Raw genomic sequence first — 25,110 nt, 5'->3', positions numbered from 1 at the left:
ATTACAATCATTATCTTCATACAAAGCTGAATTTTTGCATCGACCATATCAATTATACGATCAGGCGTCCCCAGGCTCACTATTTTCCACATACGAACATCACATTAGGCAACGGCATTGCCGCAGTGGATACACCGGTTTCAGCGCTGTCAGGCGTGACCGGCACTTGGATGGGTGGCCATCCAGGCCGCCATGCGCTGTTGCCATTTTCGGTGTGCACTCAGCCTCGTGATGCCAATTGGGAACTACTCGACCGAACAATAGCGGATCCGGTTGCAGAAAACCGTCACAACGACCGGGAGAACGGTGTGCTGACCACACGCCCCTCCTATCCGCATCCTCAACTGAGGATGACACGGCGGTCGGATGGTCCCGATGGGCCATTTGTGCCCTGAAGACGGAGTGCTTACATGGCATGGCTTCAAGAATTATGAAGTTACGACAAGAAAAGAGCACATATTGAACTAACGACAATCTTAAGTTATATCATTGAGGTTAGCAGCAATACACACCTCCTTCACGACATGCGACATATTCACAATAATGATTCATAGCAATCCACGAAATGTTTTTGTTATACATCCAATCACGAATCACAAAACTTTTATTAACCAGGTAACTATTTTCGATCAGCTATGACCAGGAAGCATGAAGCATGGACCTTGCCATTGGCGGGGCAGATTGCGTGCTTCAGCGATTCACATGACCGCACTGTAGATACAACTACAATGGAAGGGTATTCTGCTGAGAGGCCAGACAAACGTACGGTTCCTGAATAGAGGCATCAGCCTTTTCAGTTATTGCAGAGTCAACAGTCTGGATGACGGACTGACATGGCCCCGCAATATCAGCCTCCGGTTTTATGCGACCCGCCACGAGTTGTTCTTCCGTGCCAACCTCTTCGTCTCAGAGTAGCACTTGCAACCTACGTACTCAATTATTACCGGGATGTATTCCACTCTCTGTTTTCCTCTACAGTTTGTACCCTTTAGTACCATGGAAGTTATCGCCTGGAATCGTAACAGTTGTCCTATCATCCTGTCCCTTCTTCTTGTCAGTGTTTTCCCTGCATTACTTTCGCCAATTATGCGGAGAACCTCCTCATTCATTACCTTGTCAGTGCATGTAATTTTCAACACTCTTCTGTAGCACCACATCTAAAATGTTTCGATTCTCTTCTTTTCCGGTTTTTGCGTAGTCCATATTTCACTCTCATACAATGCTGTACTCCAAACGTATATTCCCAGAATCTTCTTCCTCAAGTTAAGGTCTACACTGTGTGATCAAAAGTATCCGGACACCTGGCTGAAAATGACTTACAAGTTTGTGGCGTCCTCCATCGGTAACGCTGGAATTTAATATGGTGTTGGCCAACCCTTAGCCTTGATGACAGCTTCCACTGACGCAGGCATACGTTCAATCAGGTGCTGGAAAGTTTCTTGCGGAATGGCAGTCCATTCTTCACGGAGCGCTGCACTGAGGAGAGGTATCGATGTCGGTCGATGAGGCCTGGCGCGAGGTCGGCGTTGCAAAACATCGCAAAGGTGTTCTATAGGATTCAGCTCAGGAATCTGGGCAGGCCAGTCCATTACAGGGATGTTATTGTTGGGTAACCACTCCGCCACAGGCCGTGCATTATGAACAGCTGCTCGATCGTGTTGAAAGATGGAATCGCCATCCCCGATTTGCTCTTCAACAGTGGGAAGCAATAAGGTGCTTAAAACATCAATGTGGGCCTGTTGTGTGATAGTGCCACGCAAAACAACGAGGGGTGGAAGCCCCCTCCATGAAAAACACGACCGCATCATAACACCACCGCTTCCGAATTTTACTGTTGGCGCTGGCAGATGACGTGCACCGGGAATTCGCCACACCCACACCCTGCTATCGGATCGCCACATTGTGTACCGTGATTCGTCACTCCACACAAGTTTTTCCACTCTCTCGTGCAATGTTTACGCTCCTTACACTAAGCGAGGCGTCCTTTGGCATTTATCGGCGTGATGTGTACCTTATGAGTAGCTGCTCGACCATGAAATCCAAGTTTTCTCACCTCCCACCTAACTGTCGCAATGCTTGCAGTGGATCCTGATGGAATCTGGAATTCCTTTGTGATGGTCTGGATAGATATCTGCCTACTACACTTTACGACCCTCTTCAACATTCGGCGGTCTCTGTTAGTCAACAGACGAGGTCGGCCTGTACGCTTTTGTGCCGTACGTGTCCCTTCACGTTTCCACTTCACTATCACTTAGGAAACAATGGACCTAGGGATGTATAGGCGTGTGGAAATCTCACGTACAGACTGTTCTCTCACGATTTCTAATGACTACTAAGGTCGCTGATGTGAAGTACCTGGCAGTAGGTGGCAGCACAATGCACCTAATATGAAAACACGTATGTTTTTGGGGGTGTCCGGATACTTTTGATCACATAGTGTATGTTTGATACTAGTAGATTTTTCTATACTAGTAGAGTTCTCTTGACCAGGAATGCACTTTTTGTCAGTTTTAGTCCGCTTTTTATGTCCTCCTTGCTCCGTCCATCATGGATTATTTTGTTGCCTAGATAGCAGAATTCCTTAACTACACCTATTTCGTGATCACCAATTGTGATGTTAAGTTTCTCACTCTTCTCATTTCTGCCACTTTTCATACTTTCGTCATTCTTAGATTTACTCTCAGTCCATACTCTGTTCTCACGAGGATACTTAACTGTCGTCAGCGAATATTATCACTCATATCTCTTTACCATGATTTTTAATTCCACACCTGAATCTTTCATTTATTTTCGTCATTGCTTCTTCTATGTATAGATTGAACAGCAGGGGAGAAAGATTACATATCTGTCTTACACCCGTTTTAATCCGTCTTCCACTCTTATTGTTCCCTATTGACTCTTTCACATATTGTATATTACCGCTCTTTCCCCATAGCTTAACCCTATTTTTCTCATAATTACGAACATCTTGAACCATTTCACACTGTCGAAAGCATTTTCCAGGTCAACAGATCCTATGATCATGTCTTATTTTCCTTTAGTCTTGTTTCCATCAGAACTGACTTTCTGGTGCCTTTACCTTTCCTAAAGCCAAACAGATTGTCATCTGACGAATTCTCAATTCTCTTTCCCATTCTTCTGTATATTATTGTCAGTAACTTGGTTGCATGAGCTGTTAAGCAGATAGTGAGATAATTCTCGCACTTGTCAGCTGTTGCTGTCTTCGGAATTGTGGGGATGATGTTTTCAGAAGGTCAAATGGTATATCGATAGACACTTACATTCTACGCACTAACTGCACAGTCGTCTTGCTGCCACTTCCCCCAATGATTTTAGAAATTCTGATACCCTTGTGCCTTATTCGGTCTTAAGTCTTCCAAAGACCTTTGAAACTCTGATTTTAGTATTGGATCCCTATCTGTTCACTGTTGATTCGCGTTTCTTCTTCTATCAAGTCATCAGAGAAGTTTTCCTCCTCATAGAGGCCTTGAAAGTACTCTTTCCTCCTATTCGCTCTCTACTCTACATTTAACAGTGGAATTCCCATTGTACTTTTAATGTTATCCCACTCGCTTTTAATTTCAGCGATGGTTTTTCTCAAATTTCCTCTATGCTGAGTCAGTCGTTCCGATAATAATTTATTTTTCGACATCGTTTTCATGCACCAATTTTGCCTTTGCTTCCCAGCACTTCCTGTTTATTTCATTCCTAAGTGACTTGTATTTCTACAGTCCTGAATTTCCCTGAACATTTCCTTCCTCTGTCGATCAACTGAAGTATTTCTTCCCTTACCCATGGGGTCCTCGCAGTTACCTTCTTTGTACCTATATTATTCTTTACAACTTCTTTGATTGCTCTTTTTAGAGATGTCCATTTCTCAACTGAATTGCGTGCTCAGCTATTCCTTATCGCATTATCTATAGCCTCAGAGAACTTCAAGTGTATATCTTCATTTCTTCGTATCGCACTTCTTTGCACACTGATTTTTTCTGACTACTCTCTTAAACTTCAACCTACTCTTCCTCATTAACAAATCGTGATCTGAATCTACATCTGCCCTTGGGTACACCTTAAATCAAATATCTGATTTCAGAATCTCTGCCTGACAGTGATGTAAACTAACTGAAATCGTCCCGTATGTCCTGGCCTTTCCCAAGTATAATTCCTCCTCAAGTGATTTTTGAACATAGTATTCGGTATTACTAACTTAAATTTATTTCCAAGCTCAGTTATTCTTTCTCCTGTCTCATTCCTACTAGCAAGCCCATATTCTACCGTAATCATTTCGTCTACTCCTTCCCCTACAAACACATTCCAATCGCCCATGGCTATTACATTTTCAGTCACACTCAGTTGACCAGAAATCCTTGTCTTCTTTCCATTTCACTTCATGGAAGCCCACTATATCTACATTGAGCCTTAGCATTTCCCTTTTCAAATTTTCTGCCTCCCCTACCACGATCAAACTTCTGACATTGCACGCCCCGGCTCGTGGGCTCATGATCGTTATCGTTTCGTTGGTTATTCGGTCTCCTTCTCATGGTCACCCACTCGTTGGTATTCCCCTCCAGGAGATCGGAGGACTAGCCCGGAGTCCTTTGCCAGTGGAGAGATCATCATGACACTTTTTCAATTACATACCACATGTCATATGGATACTCATTTGTGTTTCTAATGCTGTGGTTTGCATTGCCTTCTGCATCCTCATGTCTTCCGCCTTTAGGGGCAGTTTTCCACTCCAAGGGCGGAGAGTACCCTGAACCTACGTCTGCTTCTCCGCCCTCTTTGACGTGGCCGTTAGCTGAATTTCTCGGCCGCCATTGCAGTTCTACTTTATGGTTAAATGATGAAGATATCCTCTTTGGTAAAATATTTCGGAGTTATCTTGTCTCCATTCGGATTCCCAGGAGGGGACTTGTCAGGTGGATGTCGTCGTTCGGAGAAACAAAACTGACATCCTGAATCGGAGGGTGCAATGTTAGATCCCTTAATCGGGCAGGTAGGTTAGAAAATTTAAAAAGGAAAATGGATTGGTTGAAGTTAAATACAGTGGAAATTAGTGAACTTCGGTGGAAAGAGGAACAGGACTACTGGTCAGGTGAATACAGGGTTATGAATACGAAATGAAATAGGGGTAATGTGGGAGTAGACCACTGGTCAGTTGAATACAGGGTTATAAATACGAAATGAAATAGGGAAAATGTGGGAGCAGGTTCAATAATAAATAAGGAAATAGGAAAATAGATAAACTTCTATGAACAGCATACTGAATGCATTAACGTTGCCAAGACAGACACGAAGCCTAGGCCCACCACAGTAGTACAAGTTCATATACCATGCAGATGGTGAAGAATTGAAGAAATGATCTAGGTGATAATCTGAGCAGCCCCCTCAGATTGTTTGCAGATGACGCTGTAATTTACCGTCCAGTAAAATCATCAGACGATCAATTCCAATTACAAAATGATCTAGAGAGAATTTCGATATGTTGCGAAAAGAGGCAATTGGCACTAAACAAAGAAAAGTTCGAGGTCATCTACATGGGTACTAAAAGAAATCCGATAAATTTTGGGTATACGATAAATCGCACAAATCTAAGGGCTGTCAATTCGACCAAATACCTAGGAATTACAATTACGAGCAACTTAAATTGGAAAGACCACTTAGATAATATTGTGACGAAGGCGAAACAAAGACCGCGACTTGTTGACAGAACACTTAGAAGATGCGACAAACCCACTAAAGAGACAGCCTGCATTACACTTGTCCGTCCTCTGCTGCAATATTGCTGCGCGGTGTGGGATCCTTACCAGACAATTGTCGGAGGACATCGAAAAAGTGCAAAGAAGGGCAGCCCGTTTCGTGTTATCGCGCATTAGGGGTGAGAGTGTCACTGATATGATACGCGATTTGGGGTGGCAGTCACTGAAACAAAGGCGGTTTTCTTTGCGGCGAGATCAAATATTTTGTCGACACCCACCTACGTAGGGAGAAATGATCATCATAATAAAATACGAGAAATCAGTGCTCGAACGGAAAGATTTAGGTGTTCCTTTTTTCCACGCGTCATTGGAGAGGGGAATGTTAGAGAAGTAGTATGCAAATGGTTCGATGAACCCTCTCCCAGGCACTTACCTGTGAATTGCAGAGTAACCATGTAGATGTAGAATGTTGTATTTACTAAGCCACGGTGTTTCCCTTACACTCGGCAAAGCTAAATGTTCGGTTAATAGTATCACAGGTAACCTGTTCTAGAAATTCCCGAGTATTCTGTAATGAATAAAGGAACTATCCCAGATTACAGGAGGAAGCAAATGCATCCTCTTAGCCCATTTGCGGATACCTATGACCTAGGTGCAATATCGTGGTGGCCAACACATTGGAGTATTTCACACTTCTAAATTGTCACACAAGCATTCCTTTAGGATTTTCCAGTTTTCTGGACGATTAAAGAACTCAGTAGTGAAAGTGAACTATAAAAAAAGGAGAAGGGAATAATGTAGATAGTTTTAGACCTATTTCTATGCCATCGGTGCAGAGAAAATTTTCTCAGAAGGCTGTGTATATGAGTAATCGATCACTTCAGTTCACGTGATCTGCTGTCAAACGTACAGCTCGGTTTCACAAAAGTTTAACGACTGAAAGCGCTATTTTCTCTTTTCTCGTTGAGGTGCTGCACGGATTAGACAAAAATTCCTAACACTGGGCATCTCCTTTTATTGAACTAAGCCATTTGATTATGTTGATCACAAAATATTATTGCAGAATTTGGATCATTACTGAATCAGAGGAGAAGCTCACAATCGGATCCTCTCATACTTTAACCACAGACACAGAAAGTTCATTCTCCAGCGTAATGGGAACGGCTTTGAGCTGGCATCTGATTGGAGCATGGTTAAGTGTGGAAGGAGGGGAGGGGGGGTAAGGGCATGTCTCGGGGGGTCAATGTTGGGACTAGTACCATTTATCATATACGCGGGGCTATTACAATTATAGTACCACTCTGCAAAAAAAAAAAAAAAAAAAAAAAAAAAAAAAAAAAAAAAACTCAGAACGGATAATTATAGGATAAGGGGGAAACATAATGGTAAAAATTACCAAAATTTTACTAATAGATGGCGCTGTAGGCGGCAGAAGAATCAAAACGAAAGACTCGGGGTACACGGCTGCTCCTTTGTTTGCTCAAATGGTTAAGTTCTGCAGTGACTGTGCGCCAGCACCTCTGCAGAAGTTCCAGACACTCAAGAGTATTAAAAACGGTGTTGGTCCGATGTCTGCCAAGGGCCTGGAGAAAATGATTACGCAATTAGAGGGACAGGTGCTTTTGATATGCAATGTGGAAGAGATAGAAAAACAAATGATCCGACTTAGCAGAAGATGTGCAGGAGGGGTCGAGCGGTGTTGTGCGAACATGCATTACACGGTAACTTCTTCGAACTTTGGACTTGCATGTGAGCACGGTGCATCAAACTCTACGAAACATCGTGTAATGGTATCTGTACAAAATTGCCCATGTTCACGAGTTGCTTCTTGCTAACATGCCAGTAAGACAAACGTTTGCTCTAGAATTTTTTGCTTGCATACAAGAGGTCAATAAATGGCTGCGGAAAATTCTGTGAACAGAAGAAGCCCATTTCCACTTCCAATGACATGTCAGCATGTCAATATGCAGAAAATGGGTAACGGAAAATCAGCTCGACCAGTACCGTTTAATTCTGCAAAGGAAAAAGTGAGGTGCAGGTTGACGGCATTGTTTATCGTGGGGCCATATTTTTCCGAGGTCCCGTTACCTGTTCCGTCACTGATAAGGGCCATGACTGTCTTTTGCGCACCAACGTCATTCCACCCTTTCAACATTTTAAGCAATATGGCGCTCCTCCGCACACTGCATAGCCAGCGAAGCAGCTGCCGCAGAGGCGTTTTGGAAATGCTAAAACTATCAGCAGTTGTTGCCTATAACCTGGACATTCAGGTAACCTGGTCTTAATCAATGTGACTTCCTACTGCGAGGTTATCTAAAAGATACTGTGTTCACTGCTCTGATTATCAACTGCGAGCGTGTGGGTGCTATTCTGTCATTCTGCGCAACGGATTAATCTGAGACGTACACTTTACCCTGTGGCTCCTGAAAGATGCAATTTCCACCACACACACTACTACAGAAGTCAGACAGACGCTCCTAACGTTCTAAAGAGAAATGCCTGAAAAACTTTCAGCAATAAATATCTTCTGGAGTCGCCCACTGTAAGGAAATGACACAAAAATTCACAAAATTTCTTACGTAACTAGTGGGATACTTGGGTGCTGGAGTAGTGCTACTTAGTGTAAGAAAAACATGAAACTAACGAAAATTATTATTTATTTTGCAAAAATTCTGAGAAATCACAATGGCACATTTAGTTGTGAACTTAACAATTTATTTCTGGGTTCTTTTCGGAAAGTGAAGTTACCTCTCAAGGATAGGATTCGCTAAGGAAATTTCTATACAAAGTTTAAGGTTGTTATTGACTTGGCAGAATGGCTGAGAGCCGCACCTACTCAACTTGAATAATTATCCGTTAGAATGTTGCTAGGTACGGTCGAGGCTGTCGCATGTGAAATGCAGTGAAGTGTATAAGTGTATTGTTGTGGAGGAAATATGGGGCTCGCAAGAGCTGTAGCGCACAATACCGTAAGCTGCGATGACTGCTGTCTGCGCCGCTCGCTGCTGGATTGACCTTTGCCAATCAAACTCTTCCTATGCCTTGATGAAGTCAAGGACTCATGTTCGTCCCTAGTCTAACTATTGGCGTGGTACACCGGTCAGATAACCAGTCCACCGCGATGCCACTCAAAAATTCACTTGCAGGCGTTTAACTATAACTCTGTCCGTTCACACCGCACAATAAATGTGGCGGCCAACACAGTGAACAACACTTAATCGAAAGGACTCAATATAGAGTCACACTCCGATTCGCTCTCGACAGAGTTGCTCTCCTAGTGAAGTACTGAGGAGAGACTTGTTCCTCGCTCTTTGAGTACACCTACGAGCTCGCACGCTCTCGTTACGTGTTCTCGCTCCAAGAGCGACAACGGAACGGCCCCTCTCCACGCCAGACGTGAAGGGGTATATCTTTCGGTCTCTTCCATTACTCCTTCAGCCCAAGGCATCAGAAATATCGTCTGCCAATCAGCATTGCTCTTCTAAAACGGGAGAATGTCGTTTCATCTAAGGTGACCAATCCGGAAATCTGTAGCATCGGCGTTTGGCGTTTGCTGTCTCCCTGTGAGAATCTCTGAAACTGTGTGCTATATATGTAAAGAATGCATAGGCTGGGCGCTCCCACACAATGTAGCGGAATCTGCTTTTAAGCTGAACATGGGGTCGTTCTTCCTTTCCACTCGGGCAAATGCTGTCCGTTCCATGGGCGGCCAAGGTTGACTCGTCCTCTGAAGAGACCAGCCACCCAGTGTGCGGTGTGCCTCTCTCGAACTAAAATCTCCTGCAACTGTCGTGTCTGGAATGTATGTGTGTATGCCAGCCTCGAGTATTTCGATCTCGGTGCGCATTTGCGATTTATTAGTTATTTGCATATCGTTTACATGAATTATGAGGTGCATTCAAGTTCTAAGGCCTCCGATTTTTTTTCTAATTAACTACTCACCCGAAATCGATGAAACTGGCGTTACTTCTCGACGTAATCGCCCTGCTGACGTACACATTTTTCACAACGCTGACGCCATGATTCCATGGCAGCAGCGAAGGCTTCTTTAGGAGTCTGTTTTGACCACTGGAAAATCGCTGAGGCAATAGCAGCATGGCTGGTGAATGTGCGGCCATGGAGAGTGTCTTTCATTGTTGGAAAAAGCCAAAAGTCACTAGGAGCCAGGTCAGGTGAGTAGGGAGCATGAGGAATCACTTCAAAGTTGTTATCACGAAGAAACTGTTGCGTAACGTTAGCTCGATGTCCGGGTGCATTGTCTTGGTGAAACAGCACACGCGCAGCTCTTCCTGGACGTTTTTGTTGCAGTGCAGGAAGGAATTTGTTCTCCAAAACATTTTCGTAGGATGCACCTGTTACTGTAGTGCCCTTTGGAACGCAATGGGTAAGGATTACGCCCTCGCTGTCCCAGAACATAGACACCATCATTTTTTCAGCACTGGCAGTTACCCGAAATTTTTTTGGTGGCGGTGAATCTGTGTGCTTCCATTGAGCTGACTGGCGCTTTGTTTCTGGATTGAAAAATGGCATCCACGTCTCATCCATTGTCACAACCGACAAAAAGAAAGTCCCATTCATGCTGTCGTTGCGCGTCAACATTGCTTGGCAACATGCCACACCGGCAGCCATGTGGTCGTCCGTCAGCATTCGTGGCACCCACCTGGATGACACTTTTCGCGTTTTCAGGTGGTCATGCAGGATTGTGTGCACAGAACCCACAGAAATGCCAACTCTGGAGGCGATCTGTTCAACAGTCATTCGGCGATCCCCCCAAAGCAATTCTCTCCACTTTCTGGATGACGTCGTCAGATCGGCTTGTGCGAGCCCGAGGTTGTTTCAGTTTGTTGTCACACAATGTTCTGCCTTCATTAAACTGTCGCACCCACGAACGCACTTTCGACACACCCATAACTCCATCACCACATGTCTCCTTCAACTGTCGATTAATTTCAATTGGTTTCACACCACGCAAATTCAGAAAACGAATGATTGGACGCTGTTCAAGTAAGGAAAACGTCGCCATTTTAAGTATTTAAAACAGTTCTCATTCTCACCACTGGCGGTAAAATTCCATCTGCCATACGGTGCTGCCATCTCTGGGACGTATTGACAATGAACGCGGCCTCATTTTAAAACAATGCGCATGTTTCTATCTCTTTCCAGTCCGGAGAAAAAAAATCAGAGGCCTTAGAACTTGAATGCACCTCATAATACAACTTTGACTTTATCTTATGGAGTTTGAGTTCGAATGAAGCGTCTTGATCTGCGCAATATGATTGTGAGGGCAGAATATGTAAGCAATGAAGGTCAGGAGACCACGACGTCTTACACAGCGAAGCTGAACTGAAGGCACGGATTCCATAACACATGCTGAACGTGACTCCTGAGACTCTCTGATCTGCTATGGAACATCCTGTTTCTCAATTTAAACTTATAGCAGGAAATGGCGGACAGCATACTGACCATGTCTTGCGCCAATCTTACGAGGGTTAAAAACAGATTTCATTGTTGTTTTTATGCAATTTTTAGCTGTAGCACAATCAAAGTTGCTTTTATCTAATTTTCGGCCTCAGAACAATAAAAACAGATTTTTCGCTTCCGATGTTTTACGACCTTCTCTTGATGGGTGGGCTTACCTAATAACAGTGCCACAACTGTTGATGCCAAACTTACATGATCATGCATATTGCACAGCACAGTTAGTGTAATGGACAACTCACACCGTAGCTGTCGAATTGCGATTCACCTGTCATTTGTGGCACAACTCATTTTCGTTAAGAAGCTTAAGCGCCATCTAGTGGGAAAATTTTCGTTGTTTTTTTCCATAACGTTTTCCCCCTCTTCAATAGTATACCGTTCAATTTGTGGTCATTCTGAGCAGCGGTTCTTTTTTACAGCGTTTTGAAACTGGATATATAATTATGACGATGCTGTAACTAAATGACAGGTGATTCTAAAATGTTTCCGTTTACTGCTGACACTAGCTTGGTAGTGAAGGATTTTGACTGCAGCAGAGGCACTGTATGAAACAGTGCACGTCAGCATTTGAGTTCATAGCTTGTAGAAACTAAACTGGTGCTAAATCAAAGTAAGACTCAGTTTTTGTAGTTTCTAACGCACAGTTCTACTAACACTGATACTCTAATTACACAGAATGGGTATATAGTTAGTGAGACTGAACAGTTCAAATTACTAGTGTTTAGATACTTTGTAAGCTGTCATGGAAAGCTCCTGTTCAAGTTCTTGTTCAGAAAAGTGTGAGCTGCTATCTTTACCATTAGAACTGATAATCCAATATTAAAATTAGTCTTATTTGCTTATTTTCATTCGCTTTTGACATATGGCACTTTACTTTGGGCTAGCTCTTTCCATTCGCAAATTGTATTTCTGTCTCGATACCAGGCGAGTAACACGTGGTGTAAGTTCGTGAAATTCTTGTCTTCCCTGTTCCGGAATCCGGGATTTCTGACATTGGCCTCCCAATACATTTTTCCTTAATATCCTTTGTTGTTAATAGTATATTATTATTCCCATAAATCAGCAGCTTTCACTCAGTCAATTCTAGGCAAAAATCCAGTCTGCGTTAGGAAAACACCTCCTTAACTCTTTTGCAGAAAGGCATGTAGTATCTGTATACATTACCAATACGCTATCAAAAGAATTTTTAAAAAAAAAAATGAATAAAATAAAATTATCTTAGCAGCAGTTCTCATACCTTCTATTCTGTCAGGGAGTTTCTGGAAAAAAAGCTAATTCCTGTGTTATATTGTTGAAGATTCATGTACACTTCATATTATTTTTTCTGGTGTTGATTTCATGTATTGACTCGTTCCATAACCATAGTTTTGCTTCTCAGTTTAGTGTAAAATAAAAATAATAAAACTACGCTGATAGGAACCTTCTTCCAAGAAACTTTGCATTCCATGCTTAAGTAGTTTTTCCAGTGCTTTGTTCTTCATACAAGCTAACATACGTGTGTGGAACGACATGGTTTTGCTAGAGTGGCGTATGGTATACTATGGTGGTGTGAATCCTATTCTTTATTCAGCATGGAAAATAGAAGTAGTTTAATCACCATTAGTCCTTACATAATTAAATACGCGAATAACTCTATTAATTCTGCGTAAGAAATTGCAGTGCAGATTAAGGAGGAGTAAGGTAGAAAAGTTTCAAATCAAAAACTAGATAGCTGGTCTCGAGCGTAACGTTATGGTCAGATCTAATGCGTGACTACCAGTTCATAAAGTTTTACGTACTCAAATAAAACACCTTATCCATTCGTTGTTGGGTTCGGCTGAAATTTTCACTTTGTCGCTCGGAAATATACTTAGATTTTCAGGTGGTAAATTATGATTTCTTCATTGGATTGTTCCCTGCAACATTAGTTCAATGTCACATCTCGTATCACTTCCACCACAGCAAATGCTGGGGATTGATGCAAACGAAAATTATAGACTCTGTAATTACTATTGTACTGTAGCGACAGGGAACAGAAACCATTATCCCATCCTATGACGCAAATCTCTCTCCGAAATGTCACCTACAAATTAAAAGCTAAGCTTAAGTCTCTTTTTACGGCATTTTATTTCAGTTTAAATAGTTACAAAATGTCCTTCATTGTACATAAAATCTTACTGCTTTCACATCCTAAACCGTCATTCACATGTTGCTTTTTACAGCGGCAGCATACTTGTAAAGAGAAGAAGTTAGTCCTTCTTGTGTGAGACTGGGGGTGATATTTTTGAAATCTTGTTGAACTCATCAACTAAAGGAAATCATTCTGTAGACCTAATGGCAAAGTTTAATCCAGTTCTCACTCCTGACAGTGCTATGAAATGTTTGTACCCTATCTCAGGCAGAAATTGACTTTTCGCATGATATGATGTTCCAATTCAAAGAACACGTTTACCTAAACTTTATCACGTTGTATGTGTTTCGCCAATCGGCATTGCGTCTCTCATTTAGAGAAAGTCATTTTTAAGTAACATTATTAGTTGCTAATAAACAAATCAATATTTGCGTCCAGTTTAAATCTTTTTGTGCATAATCAGACAACATAATAAAAGTTATCGCAGCCTACATAGCATAATTTATGTTGCGCCACTAAGAAGACAAAAATAAGACACTTGACCTCCTTGCTCCTGAGTTACAGGTGTCGGTGGACAAGAAAAAATGGAACTGAAATTATTTCTGCTTGGCAATAGCTCGGAGGGATTGTAGGTACATACCAGAGTGGATTTACCCCTAGACGCTTAGCCATCAGCTACACCGTCACATTGAAACAATGATATCGAAGTTTTATGAATTCGATAAAGATCTACACCTTACACTCATTGACTTGCGGCACGCGTACGACAGGATTAATAGGACCGCCGCCTGAAAGATAATGCCGGAGTTCAGCAAACCAGAGAAATACATTATGCTGTTTGCAGCTTGTTACAACGGATAAAGTTGCCAAGTATGCTTTGCAAATCACTTGACGGCACCGATGACAAATAAGAATGGATCGAGGGCAGGTAAGCCACTCTCACCAGTTCTGTTCAACATAGCGCTGCAAAATGTGAGATGTGCAGTTGGACTTAATAGGTTTGGTGGAGATGGTTGCAAGTGATACGATCCTTGCATTTGCAAATGATGTGGTGGTTGTTGGCGAAACTCTGAACGAGTTGACAGCAGATACCTCTCGATTTGTGCTAGAAGCGAGCAAACTAGGGTACTGGTCAACGATGAGAAAACAAAGTATATGTAGTCTCTCGTCGACGAAATAATATGTACGCCATCAGTACAGACGGACACAGTTTTGAAACACTTTAAAAATTCAAGTATCTAGGGTCAATACTGTCAAATAAAAGTGAGATAGAAAAGAAAATTCGACAAATAATATTAAGTGAGAGCCGGGTGTACCACAGTTTAAACCACCTATAGATGTCACGGATCGTATCCCAGGAAAGCAAAAGACAACTATGTATGTCACTAAAGCGAACGATTGTATTGTATAGTTGTGAGACGTGGCAATGGTAGAGTGCATTCATATGTTTAAGAGCAAGATTTTAAGCAAAATGTATGCCCCGGTATGCAGTGCAGAAAGTGCAAGGTGGGAAATAAGGCACAATGTAGAACTGTATCGGTGGTTTAAGCAAGCTGGTATTGGGAGAGTGATTGCAAGAATTAGGCTACAGTGGGCAGGACATGTTCTACAAGCAGAGTTCTCCCTAACAGAGTTTTTCTACACCAGCCAACTGGTAGACGTCCGAGAGGTCTCACATAAACGACACGGAGAGACAGGACCTCAGTGACCCAAGAAGAGGTAGATCCAACAGCTAATACTGAAGATGCCAGAGAGAAAAGTAAATGGGAAAACATAAGTAATAAATTTCTGTTACGTGACAACTACTTTGTCACAATTCGTGGACGTGATGTGTTAATCATTGCATTATCTCTATGTATGCCTTGTGTTTGTATATTTTTATCTTCTGGCATGGGTCGAAATGGTCTTTTATGTGCAATAAATGATGATAATGATGATGATGATGATGATGATGATGACTAACAACAGCTTACACTTTGCAGATATACTTCGTAGTAGACAAGATAAGTTTATGATTAGTTTGAATTTTATTAAATTTTAGTGTAGATAACGGTAAAAATCCAGACACCTACAGGGGTTGGACAAAAATCTGGGAAAACTGCGAGAAATGCGTGCTTGAACAAAAATTTAGAAGCTAGTGAAGCGTACAAGTTACACTGTTGTATTTGACTATGAACAGCTCCTCTGCAAGTTCCTCAATACGTTGCAATTGTCGGTCGCGGTTAGAACAGTATTCTGTGTAGTTGTGAGCGCATTATGTCGTATCTAAGTGACTTCGAACGTGGTCATATCGTTGGTGGGAGAGGAAGGGGTGCTTCCATAGCCAAGGTGCCTAAAGTAACTCGTGTTTCAAGACGCATATAAATTTACACCCCGTACCTGAAAAACGGAAAAATATCACAACGCGGACGAAAGTGTGCGTTCAGTAATACTGACAGACGGTCATTGAAGAGGATTGTGACAGCTGCAAAAGTCACGTCAGAACTTAAGGTCACACTTGCGAAGCTCGTCAGCACCAAAACGAAACAACGGAAGCTTTATACACTACTGGCCATTAAAATTGGTATGCCACGAAGATGACGTACTACAGACGCGAAATTTACCCGACAGGAAGAAGACGCTGTGATATGCAAATGATTACCTTTCCAGAGCATTCACACAAGGTTGGCGAAGGTGGCGACACCTACAACGTGCTGACATGAGGAAAGTTTCCAACCGATTTCTTATACACAAACAGCAGTTGACCGGCGTTGCCTGGTGAAACGTTGTTGTGATACCTCGTGTAAGGAGGAGAAATGCGTACCATCACGTTTCCGACTTTGATAAAGGTCGGATTGTAGCCTATCGCGATTGCGGTTTATCGTATCGCGACATTGCTGCTCGCGTTGGTAGAGATCCAATGACTGTTACAAGAAATGGAATCGGTGGGTTCAGGAGAGTAATACGGAACGCCGTGTTGGATCCCAACGGCCTCGTATCACTAGCAGTCGAGATGACAGGCATCTTATCCGCATGGCTGTTAACGGATCGTGCAACTACGTCTCGATCCCTGAGTCAGCAGATGGGGAGATTTGCAAGACAACAACCATCTGCACGAACAGTTCGACGACGTTTGCAGCAGCATGGACTATCAGCTCGGAGACCACGGCTGCGGTTACCCTTGACGCTGCATCACAGACAGGAGCGCCTGCAATGGTGTACTCAACGACGAACCTGGGTGCACGAATGGCAAAACGTCATTTATTTCGGATGAATCCAGGTTCTGTTTACAGCATCATGATGCTCGCATCCGCGTTTGGCGACATCGCGGTGAACACACATTGGAAGCGCGTATTCGTCATCGCCATACTGGCGTGTCATCCGTCGTGATGGTATGGGGTGCCATTGGTTACACGTCTCGGTCACCACTTTTTCGCATTGACGGCACTCTGATCAGTGGATGGTACATTTCAGATGTGTTACGACCCGTGGCTCTACCCGTCGTTCGATCCCTGCGAAACCCTACATTTCAGCAGGATAATACACGTCCGCATGTTGCAGGTCCTGTACGGGCCTTTCTGGATACAGAAAATGTTCGACTGCTGCCCTGGCCAGCACATTCTCCAGATCTCTAATTAACTGAAAGCGTCTGGTCAATGGTGGTCGAGCAACTGGCTCGTCACAATACGCCAGTCACTACTCTTGATGAACTGTGGTATCGTGTTGAAGCTGCATGGGCAGCTGTACCTGTACACGCCATCCAAGTTCTATTTGACTCAATGCCCAGGCGTATCAAGGCCGTTATTACGGCCAGAGGTGGTTGTTCTGGGTACTGATTTCTCAGGCTCTATGCACCCAAACCGCGTGAAAGTGTAATCACATGTCAGTTCTAGTATAGTATATTTGTCCAATGAACAGCCGTTTATCATCTGCATTTCTTCTTGGTGTAGCAATTTTAATGTCCAGTAGAGTAAAAAGAGAACTGCAAGCCGAGCTGGAATTCCAAACTCACCCATCAGTGATGCAGATATGCGTAATACAGAAAATTGGTACAAAAGCCCTACATGCTGGGTATGTACCAATGGAAGAAAGTCATTTGTTCGAGTGAGTCTTGTTTCACATTGCTTCCAACTTCTGGCCGTGTTTATCTCCCAAGGGTGAAACATGACAGGGGTTCCGTGATGGTTTCGTCAATCGTATAGTGTGGTATTCCATGCGCCCCTTGCTTAGTCTGCAAGGTCCCCTTACTGCCAAGGACAATGTGACAGTTTTGGCTGATAAGGTTCACCTCATGGTACAATGTTTGTTCCCCAATGATGAAGTTGTGTCCCAAGACGACCGGACCCCCGTTCAGTCAGTTTCGTGAGCATGAGGATGAATTGTCACGTCTCCCCTGGCCACCAGTTATCAGATCTCGATGGTACTGACCTTTGGTGGTCTAGTTTGGAGAGGACAGTGCGTTATCGATATCGACTTCTGCCATCGTTAACTTGCCACTATTTTGCAGGAAGAGTGGTATGATTACTTTGAAAATCATACAGAACCTGTGTTTATCCATGCCGAGACGACTAGAATCTGTTTTGAATTCCGGCAGTTTTTCTACACTGTGTGAGGTATTGTAATGTGTTGTGATTTTAGTGTTTCCATACTTCTATTCACCCCCTATAGATGACCTGCATGTACTAATATTTTCAAGGAGAAAATGCGAAATCTACTGATAGGTTGCACATCGCACTGGTTCGTTGCAAATATGATCCATGGAATATGCTGTAGGAGAATGAATGCAGCGAGTAGTTAGGCTTCTATGAGCCTTAGTGTCGCTACTAAGAAAACCTTATGGTGTATACATTGTTCGCATTTCATTCGCTAAACAGTGGATTCCCATATTGGTTTGAAGTCAAGGGCAGCTGCTTTGAATGCTATCAGGTGTAGTCAGTAGCAGTCAATCGATTGGGTGGCGTCATGAATCGCCAACATGAGTAATCTACACTCGCGAGCGCGTAATATGCTTAGCCCACAGGGAACCATTTGAATTACGCTATGCACCCTATTGCTAGTCTGTAACGCTGTAGCATGTGTAATTGGAACTTAGCCGAACAATGGGTAGAGCAAGCCGGTCATGAATGTGGGCGCCGGAGATGGCCAGCAAAATTATCTCGGTGGTTGATTTACATCTTCTGAGTAACGCAGGTAAGGTCACGACTGCCGAACAATTTAGAATAACAACTGAAGTAATCTCCAGACTATGTAATCCATAATCACACCGAAGAAGCCTAAATGAGCAGGTCTTAACGAAATAAGCCTCACAACTTACCTGACAGTGGCAGTATCAGACACTAACCAATTTTCATTGTGATCCGAGTAACAAAGCAAAAGTGTCATATGTGTGACGGCATGAACAGCACATCTGGACCACCTAGAAATAAGACGCCATTAGAAGAATGAAAAATACACTCTGCGTGCTGTTTTGAAATTTCCTAGAAAATTAGAACCGTGTGCGAGACAAGCATACAAATCTGAAACCTTGTGCACCATCGGCAATACTCTTAACGACTGAGTTCTCGAGGCAAGTCTCCCCCCTCCCCCCCCCCCCCCCCCGCTCCAACATCTCCCACGCTTCGGTTCTGACAGTACCTCTCTTTTCTCTCTTACTTTTCCAACTTCACGGTACGTTCTCGTATATATGTTTCTGGAGTAAAATCGGAGTTTTGGTATGGGAGACAATCAGTAAGGTTCGAGTTACATTCTCACAATAACACTCGAAGAAAAACTGCAGTATTAAGTCGGAACATTTATGATCTAAGTCCGTACGTGATGGCCTGTTGGAAACCGGCATGGTGGCTCAGCGTTTTCTATCAGAGTACTGGCTATCCCGTGTAGTTTAAAAAAAAAAAAAAAAAAAAAAAAAAATCCCTTCAATGTAATTTGATAGACGCGAAGCGACGACCACACAAATCCAAAGACAAATTAAAGACGAAGAAACAGACAAAAAGAAAAACGAAGTCACTAGCTTTGCTACCTCTAGGTAATGGGGTCCCAGGTTCGATTCCCAGTGGGGTCAGAGATATTACCTGCTCAGGGACTTGGGGTTATGTTGGCCTTACCATCGTTTCAGCATCATGCACAAGTCGCCAAAGTAGCGTCAAATTGAAAAGAATTGGAAAAGGCGCCGAACAGTCCCAGATGGGGTCTCCTATCTCTTAAAATTGTCCTGATCATGAAACCAATGCAGGGTCCCATCCTAAATCTGCAGAAACCGAGTATCCTGTTTCTAATTAATTAATGGTTTGCTTCTGTACTAAATGTACTGAAGTTCAGTACCAAACTGTGTAGTGTTACCGTAAAAGTATCTGCTTCACAGGTAATGGACAGGTCACACAAATTGAACCTATACGAAAATAAATTTTGCTTTGATTATTACCATGAACTAATTTCTGAAGTTAATTGAACTTAATATTTGAATTACTTGTTCTAAAGTATGAACATCTAAATTATTTCAAATGGGGTTACAAATCAACATTGGCAAATTGCAATTTGTTTCTGAAATAGTCACAGAATTTGCATGTAAAGACAGTTTCAGTTTATGGGTCCCCAATATATATACTTTCCTATTGTAAGAAAGGTAAACTAAATATTGGTTTTGCTCAAGTAATCTAAAGGATTTCCATAAAAGGATGAGTACAAAAAGTGTCTGTATGTTAGTTAAACCAGGACTGGTCATGCCCAATTTTAGTTTCGTGAGATCTTTAGTAACATCTTATTGCTGAGTTACCTATCAATTGCAACAGTAATTATTATTACTATGAGTGAAATTACTTTTAAAATTCCTATGATTGCTGATTTGTGTAAATAGGAACAACTGCTACCCACTACTCAGTTCGTCCGGTAGTTGTGTGTGTTCATTGCACTATTCAAAAGAAGTATTAATGAAAGTCAATTTAGTAACTCATATTCATGTTTCCTGAAACATAATGTTTCAAATTATGATGCCTAATTAGGCTGGCGACCGTTAGTTATTTCATTTGCAAGCATTTACTACTTTCATTATCCCGAAAATAAAGCCTTTCAATTTTCTATTAATTGCCATAGATATGAAATTAATGTTCGATACCCTCTATTCATTAGACAAACACACGGTCAAACATTTCAAAATTCCTCCCAGAGGGTAATGCTAGCCTGCAGGAGAGTGTCATACTTGGCACGAACTTGCAGCTCTCGTCTTGTACGTGGCTTCCCTGTGACAGGACTACAAATTCAGTTACTAGTGAATTATCGCGTTATAGCACGAAATCTCTAGGCAGCATTTAAACGATGCCATCGTTGTGAGCCTTCAAGCGTCTCAGAAGCTGTAACAGACCCGCACCGACTAAAATACGATTGCCTTGTGACTGATATTATTATGGAAAGCATCGATTAAAATGTTGAGGGTTTGTAAGCATTGTATTCAGTACGTTGAATCGTATTACGAGTATTTAGAATATATCAAACAATAAAGGCATTTTCACAAGTATGATAAAGTTCAAAACTCAAAGTATAAATAGCGTTTTCAGAGAGTAAATATTGTTATTAAAAGTCGTGCTTGAAGTTTGCGCTCATTTATAATGATTTTGGTTATGATCTTAAAAAATCTGATAGGTCGCAAAATGTAGTCCCTCGATGTCAATGGAACTCCTTTATTTTCATAGCACGTGACAGGCATGGCCCGTCATCAGATGACCTATGACCTGCAGAATGCAAAATGAGTACAGTGCTATGGTAAAAAAAGTTCTGCACTTATAAGGACAAAAATACTGATATGACATACAAACAGCTAGAAGACGAATTATAGTTCCATATTTTGCGTTGTATTCCTCAAATCAATAAATACATTTTACTATGAGTCTGGGAGACGAGTCTTTGGTATTGACAGCTCGGTAGCGTCTTTCCGTTGCCTAGCGACCGCAGGCCGGCAGCCAATGACGGCCTGACTGAGCGGGTAGCAAGGGCCACGTTGCCGCTCTGAAACCCGGTCACGCGCGCTTATGAAACTTACCAGTGTCTCGCGTGCAGGCGGTGCGGTCGTTCGTCGTTTGTCTGAAGTTGAATTCGCAGTTTATTTCGTTTTTGTTGTTTTTAGTGTTTCTTTATGTTTCGTTGTAAACAATGTCTAGTGCGGCGGGTAGTACCAGCCCAACATAAGAAGTGAAACGGAGGAAGAAAAGTGTGCTACACACCCAGTCCCGTGAATTCGTGTGCTCTGTGAGGGATTACTTTGAGAAAGAAAAGGACAAAGGTGGGCCCGTAATTCCTGTTGTTCAGGTTGTGAAGAGAACTGCAGCAGCATTGAAAATAAGTAAGAACACTGTTGTAAAGATAGGGAAAGAACAGTATAGTGTAGATTGTGACGAGAGTGGCACAACAAAGCTGCACACACCAGGAAAGAAGCGACCGAGAAATAAGCAGGTGACAGCTTTGGACGATTTTCAGAAAGACGCTATTCGTCGTCATGTATACAGCTATTATAAGAGAAGGGAACATCCCACTCTATCTAAATTACAGGTGTCGCTTCAGAAAGACGATCTTTTTAAAGGGAGCAAGTTTTCATTGCGTACAGTGTTGAAAGACATAGGCTTCAGCTATTCACTGTTTAACGGACGCAAAATATTAATGGAAAGGACAGATGTAGTTGCATGGCGGTGCAGACTTCTGCGCAGGATCATGGGTGTGGAATTCGAAAGTATAGTGTGGTTAGATGAAACTTGGGGCAATGCCAGCCATTCTTTACGTAGAGGCTGGAATAATGGAACGCCCGAGGGGACAATGGCAGTGCCTGTTGGCAAAGGAGGGCGTATTATTGTCTTACATGCAGGAACATCGAAAGGTTTTGTGCCAAACTGCTTGAAAATGTTTCGGTCAAAAAAGATGGGAGATTACCATGAAGAAATGAACAGTGTAGTATTTCAAGAATGGTTCGAGACGTCGCTTATGACGAATCTGACAAGTCCATCAGTGATTATTATGGACAATGCGCCTTATCATTCCGTTGTTCACGATAAGGCACCAACCTTGGCAACAAAAAAGACGATATCATTCAGTGGTTGAAACGGCGAAAAGTAGATTTCAGAGAAGTTTTAAGGAAGGCGGAACTGCTCGAAATTGTGGCACAAAAGAAACCCCAATTTCGAACATATGTAATTGACGAGATTGCTAAAAGGCACAGGCATGAAATCGTTCGGCTTCTTCCATACCACTGTCACTTCAATGCAATTGAAGGAGTGTGGGCGCTGATAAAAAATTACATTGCTGCAAACAATAAAAAATTCATGATCTCTGAAGTGGAAACTCTCCTTCCAGCAGCTATCATAAAGTGACAAGCGAGACGTGGGCTAAAATTGTAAACAGCACTGCAAGTGCCATCAGAGAGGCGGCCAAAACCGAAGGGGTTGTGGAAGAATGCATCGAAAATTTAATTATACATCTGGGAGAGAGCAGTGATAGTTCGAGTAGTGCTGAGGAAGACAATGTCAAATCATATTCTGACAGTGATGTGAGTGGTGTTTTTCCATTACAGTAACTACAACGTATTCAGGAATGTAAGGAGGGAGTTTGCTATCGATCTACAACCAGATCATCATATTGTGAGTACTTTCTTCAGATTATAACTCTTAATACACTGACCAATTATTCTGTAGCTTGTAGTAGAACAAATTAATAATGCTAATACTTAACAATGGAAACCAAAACTGCTAATGTTCAACAACTTGGGAAAATAGTTTTCATTTCAGTTGTGAAGTTTAACAAATAACTTTATTATGTTTCAGCATCTTAGATACTTGTACTAAATAGCTCTTATCAGTTTTCGAGTTAATATATTTCAAGCATCAACTTTAAATAAATTCACGCGTACCAATACGACTTGTATTTTGTCTCGCTTTTATTTCTGTTGCTAGAGAAGACAGGGCGCCGCGTGCTGTGAGCCACGTTCGGCAACAGCGCCGTCTGCCCGCCGGAACTGTCAGTACCAATCACTCGTCTCACGGACTATATACACTGTATTCCTCAAATCAATAAATACATTGTACCATACACTTTCTAAAATAGCCTATATTCTTCCTTAGCGTTCAAGCTATATACCAAATTTCATCAAAATCGGTTCAGCGGTTTGGTCTTGAAAGCCTATGAGAGTTTTACTTTCGCATTTGTAATATCAGGACGGATGATTCGAGATCCTAATGAGTCAGACTGTGTACTGCAAGTGATTTCAAGTTTAACAATGCAAGTTGTCTGCTATATTTACTACTTGCACGATTTAATGATTTCTCGTAGCCGGCCGCGTTGGACGAGCGGTTCTAGGCGCTTCAGTCCGGAATCGCGCTACTGCTACGGTCGCAGGTACGAATCCTGCCTCGGGTATGGATGTAAGTGATGTCCTTAGGTTAGTTAGGTTTAAGTAGTTATAAGTTCTAGGCGACTGATGACCTCAGATGTTAAGTCCTATAGTGCTCAGAGCCATTTGAACCATTTGATTTCACGTTTTATTTACTGCAGGGGTACTGCAAAGATACATTTCTGTATCTTGTTGCCGATTGTCGCCAATATAGTTTGTCTTTAGCGCAGTCTGTAAGGTGCATAGGCAGAAATCCCTACAGCGGTTGGCGTAGTGGAAATAGTGTGGAATGGTATTAGAGGGTCTTGGGTTGAGTGTCTGTGCAGAATATTTTTTATTATTTTCAGTTTTTACGTTACTTACACTGCGGGTAAAACGAAATAATGCTTAGTCATTGTATTTATGAACATTTTCATAAAATGCATTAAAAGGAATGTTCAAAAAAATTTGGGACTGTAAACAAAATTTCAGGAACGAATTGTAAGGCGGACACGATAACGTCGTACATAAAATAGTTACTTTTATTATTTTACAGTTTATCATTTCCACGTGCTGAGATCAGACGAAAGTAGTAATTTTCTTGGCGTCTTACACAGGTTACAAACGCCGAATTTTTACAATTACATGGTGTTTTTAAAGTAATTATGGGAACAGAAAATTTTTACATTCGTAAGACTCTATCATCGCACTGTGTGGAAGCAAACCACCCGAAACGCATCATTTTACCTAATATTGGCAATGGAATGTGTTTTGGGGTAGTCTTCTTGTGATGAGATTTCTTTTCCTCTATAATAATAATAATAATAATATAATTCTAATTTCGTTCTAGACGACTGTGGGCCATCAATGGTGTCTGTTCTTTCAGACATATCCATATAAATATATCACTCCATGTTGTCGGGCCGTTTGGCGGGAGACAAACAGGTTGGTATACCACCGCTTCCGGGGCATCGTCATACACATCTTTACTTGTCATCAGGGCTCGATACTACGCAGGACTCATCACTGAGGATAACTCCACGCCAGTCGGTGAGATTCCAGATCGAATTTGTCCGACACCACTGGAAACTTGCTTGTTGGTGTAAATAGGTCAATAGCTGTCGGCGCAACGGGTGCCTGGAGCTCATCCCCCTATCTGTGAGCCACGTGTTACTGGTCCTTGTGATCGCTGAAGCGCCAGTTGCACGTCGGATCGTTGATAATGATGAATCCGCGCTCAGCGCCTCTCTGACGATTGCTCGATCCTCAAATTCTGTGATCTCTCTATGTCAACCGCTTCCTTCTTGACACGCTATGTGCAGCCATTGTTCACCCATTCCTGCCAATACTGTCGAATAACGGCGTAGCTCCTACTGAGCCCAACTACACGTCCTCTCTTAAAAGCTGTGTATCTGCATCTACATCTACATGGATACTCCGCAAATCACATTTAAGTGCCTGGCAGAGGGTTCATCGAACCACTTTCACAGTTCTCT

Source organism: Schistocerca serialis, chromosome 5 (assembly GCF_023864345.2).
Source record: "Schistocerca serialis cubense isolate TAMUIC-IGC-003099 chromosome 5, iqSchSeri2.2, whole genome shotgun sequence".
Taxonomy (NCBI): Eukaryota; Metazoa; Arthropoda; class Insecta; order Orthoptera; family Acrididae; genus Schistocerca; species Schistocerca serialis.
This window is presented reverse-complemented; position numbering follows the sequence as displayed.